The sequence below is a fragment of the Pezoporus flaviventris genome, unplaced genomic scaffold, assembly GCF_033815535.1.
Source record: "Pezoporus flaviventris isolate CSIRO_AGI_PZ_B2104156 unplaced genomic scaffold, CSIRO_AGI_Pfla_v1 ptg000075l, whole genome shotgun sequence".
NCBI classification, from domain to species: Eukaryota; Metazoa; Chordata; class Aves; order Psittaciformes; family Psittacidae; genus Pezoporus; species Pezoporus flaviventris.
This window is the reverse complement of record NW_026892623.1, coordinates 361,235-365,413: the sequence shown is the minus strand read 5'-3', so window position 1 is coordinate 365,413 and position 4,179 is coordinate 361,235.

The window sequence follows — 4,179 nt, the reverse complement described above, 5'->3', positions numbered from 1 at the left end:
CCCTCCCCTGCTTTGCCTTGCCCATCCTTGCCTTGCCTTGCCCTACCTTGCCTTTCCTGGCCTTGCCTTGCCTTGCCTTGCCCTACCTTGCCTTTCGTGGCCTTGCCTTGCCTCTCATTTCCTTGGCTTGCCTTTCCTGGCCTTGTCTTGCCTGGCCTTGCCTTGCCTTGAATTTCCTTTACTGGCCTGGCCTGGTCTGGCGTTGGCTGGCCTTGTCTGTCCTGATATTACCTATCCTTACCTGGCCTTACCTGGTCTTATCTGGCATTGCAGTGCCTGTCCTGGCATGTCCCAGAGTGGCCTTGCACTGCCTTGCATTGCCGTGCCTTTCCTGACCTTGCTTTGATTTGCCTAGACTCACCTGGCCTTCCCTGGCCTGGCCTGGCATGCCCTTAACTGGACTGTCCTAGCTTGCCTGGCCTGGCCTTGCCTTGCCTGGCCTGGCCTTGCATTGCCCTGATTTTGTATGACCTGGCCCGGCCTGGCCTTACCAGGCCTTCCATTGCCTGTCTTGGACTTGCTTTACCTTGTGTTGCCTTGCCTTGCCTTGCCTTGCCTTGCCTTGCCTTGCCTTGCCTTGCCTTGCCTTGCCTTGCCTTGCCTTGCCTTGCCTTGCCTCGCCTTGCCTCGGTTGCCTGGCCTGTCCTTCCCTAGCCTTACCTTGCCTTGCCTAGCCTTGCCTGGCCTGGCCTGGCCTTGCCTTCATGGCCTGGCCTAGCCTGGGCATGCCTTGCCTTGCCTAGCTTTGCCTTCCCCTTATTGCCTTGCCTTGTTTTGCCTTGCCTTGCCCTGCCTTGACTGGCCTTGCCTGCCTGGCCAGGCCTGGCCTGGACTTGCCTTGCCTTGTGTTGCCTTGCTTCTCCTTGTCTTGCCTTGATTGTCTGTCCTGTCTTTCCCTTCCCTTCCCTTACCTTGCCTTACCTTGCCTTGTCTAGCCTTGCCTCGCCTTGCCTCGCCTTGCCTTGCCTTACCTGGACTTGCCTGGCCTGCCCTGATTTTGTATGACCTGGCCCAGCCTGGCCTCTACCAGGCCTTCCATTACCTGTCCTGGACTTGCTTTACCTTTTGTTGCACTGCCTTGTCTAGCCTTGCCTTGCCTTGCCTCGCCTTGCCTTGCTTGCCTGGCATTGCCTTGCCTAGCCTTGCCTGGCCTGGCCTGGCCTTGCTTTCATGGCCTGGCCTAGCCTGGGCTTGCCTTGCCTGGCCTTGCCTTCCCCTGTATTGCCTTGCCTTGTTTTGCCTTGCCTTGCCCTGCCTTGCCTGGCCTTGCCTGCCTGGCCTGGCATGGCATGGACTTGCCTTGCCTTGCCTGGCATTGCTTCTCCTGGCCATGCCTTGCCTTGTCTGGCCTGGCCTGGTGTCGTGGTTTAAACCCAGTCAGGTAACTTGTTCACTCACTCCCAGTGAGTGGTGCCGAGCTGACAACAGTCGAGGTCCGTGTCCCCCCCCCACCGGGGTTCTCCCCCACTTCCGGAGGAACGGGGATGAGGATCGAAAGAGTGCAACTCCCACGGGTTGAGACAAGAACAGTCCAGCAACCAATGTACACAAATCACCACCGCTACTATCAACTACAACAATGATAAGGGAAAATAACAAGGGAAGAGAATACGATACCACCGGCAGGGAAGACGAGTTCCACCCGGAAGCCCGTGTCCTTCCGGGTAACTCCCAGTCACCCCCCACCCCGGCCATGACGTGCTGTGGTATGGAATACCTCCCTGGCTAGCCCGAGTCAGGCGCCCCATCTCTGCTTCCTCCCGGCTTCCCCTCCTCCCTGGCAGAGCATAAGCCTCACAAAGTCCTTGGTCAGGGTAAACATCACTTAGCAACAACTGAAAACATCGACTTCACCAACACTGTTCTCAGGCTGGAAGTCAAAACACAGCACTGCATCAGCTAGCACAAAGGAAAAGAAAAAACATGACTGCTACTGCTGAACCCAGGACACCTGGCCAAGCCTTTCTTTGCCTTCCCTTGTATTGCATTGCCTTGCCTGGCCTTGCCTGGCCTGGCCTGGTTGTACCTGAACAGGGCAGGCCTGGTTGGTCTGGCCTTGCATTGACTGTCCTGGACTTGCCTTCTATTACCTTCCCTTGCCTTGCCTTGCATTGACTTGACTAGCCTTGCCTTGCCTTCCATTGACATGACTTGCCTTCCTTCCCTTGCCTTGCATTGACTTGACTTGCCTTGCCTCGCCTGTCCTTGCCTTGCCTTGCATGGCCTTGAATTGCATTGCCTTGCTTTGCCTTGCCTTGCCCCGCTGCTCTTCTCTGGCCTTGTCTGACCTGGCCTTACCTGGTCTGGCCTGGCCTTACCTGGTCTTACCTGGCCTTGCATATACTGTCCAGTCCTGGACTGGCCTTGCCTTGCCTTGCCTTGCCGGCCTTTCCTTTCCTTTCCTGACCTGGCTTACATGGCCTTACATGCCTTGCCTGGCCTTCCCTGACCTTGCATGCATTAGCTAGTCCTGGACTGGCCTTGCCTTGCCTTGCCTAGCCTTACCTTGCCTTGCATGGCCTTGCCTTGCCTGGCCTGTCCTTGCCTTCATGGTTTGGCCTGTCCTGGGCTTACCTGGCCTTGCCTGGCCTGTCCTGGATTTGCACTGCCTGTCCTGGACTTGCCTTGCCTTGCTTTGCCGTGCCTTGCCTTGCCTTTCCTTGCCTGTCATTTCCCTGCCTTGCCTGGCCTTGCCTGCTTGACTTTACAGGCCTGGCCTGGCCTGGCCTGGCCTGACCTTGCCTGGCCTTGCCTGGCCAGTCCTGGAAAGGCCTTCCCTTGCCTAGCCTTCCCTTGCCTGGCCTTGCCTGGCCTTGCCTTTATGGCATGTCCTTGATTTGGCTTAGCTGGCCTTACCTGGTCTTGCATTTCCTGTCTTGGACTGGCCTTTTCTTGCCTTGCCTTTCCTGGCCTTGCCTGGCCCGCCCTCCTTTTGTATGACCTGGCCTGGCCTTTCCTGGGCTGGCCTTGTCTTGCCTTACCAGGCCTTCCATTGCCTGTCCTGGACATGCCCTACCTTGCCTTTCCTCGCCTTGTGTAGCCTTGCCTTGCCTTGCCTTGCCTTTCCTGGCCTTACCTTGTCTTTGCTTGCCTTGCCTTGACTGGCCTTGCCTGGCCTAGTCTTGCCTATCATTGCCTTGCATTACATTCCCTTGCATTGCCTTGCTTTGCCTTGCCTTGCCTCGCCTCGGCTGGCCTTGCCTGGCGTGCCCTGGTTTTGTATGACCTGGTCTGGCCTTTCCTGGCCTGGCCTTTCCTAGCCTGGCCTTTCCTAGCCTGGCCTTGCTTTGCGTTACCAGGCCTTCCATTGCCTGTCGTGGACTTGCCTTACCTTGTCTTGCCTTGCATTGCCTTCCCTGGCCTTGGCAGGCCTGGCCTGGTTTGGCCTTGCCTTGCCTGGCCTTGCATTGCCTGTCATGGCCTCACCTGGCCCGGCCTTGCCTTCTCTTCCCTTGACTTGCACTGAATTGCCTGGCCTGTCCTGCCTAGGCCTGTCCTTGCCATGCCTTGCCTGGCCAGCCCTTGCCTGGACTGGCCTGGCCTGGCCTGGCCTCGCCTGGCCTGACCTTGTCTTGCCTGGCAATCCCTGGCCTGGCCTTGCATCTCCCTGCCTGCCCTGGCCTGGCCTGCCCTGAGATTGCCTGTCCTGCCGTGGCCTGACCTGGCCTGGCCTTGTCTTTCCTGACCTTCTCTGGCCTCGTCTGGCCTGGCCTTTTCTTACCTGGCCTTCTATTGCCTGGTCTGGCCTGGCCTTCCCTGCTCTTGCCTGGCCATGCCTGGCCTGGCTTTTCCTGGCATGTCATAGCCTGGCGTTTCCTTACCTGGCCTTGCATTGCCTGGCATGGCCTGGCCTTGCATTCCCTTCCCTTCCCTTGCATTGCTCTGAATTGGATTGCCTGGCCTGGCCTCACCTGTCCTTGAATTACCTGGCCTTGCATTGCCTGTCTTGGTCTTGCCTTTCATTGCCTTGTCTTGCCTTGCCTGGCCTTGCCATGACTTGCCTTCCCCTTATTGCCTTGCCTTGTTTTGCCTTGCCTTGCCCTGCCTTGACTGGCCTTGCCTGCCTTGCCAGGCCTGGCCTGGCTTTCCTTGCCTTGCATTGCCTTGCCTTCCCTTGCCTTGACTTGCACTGACTTGCCTTGCCTGGCCTGGCATGGCCTGGTTTTGCCTTGTCTTGCC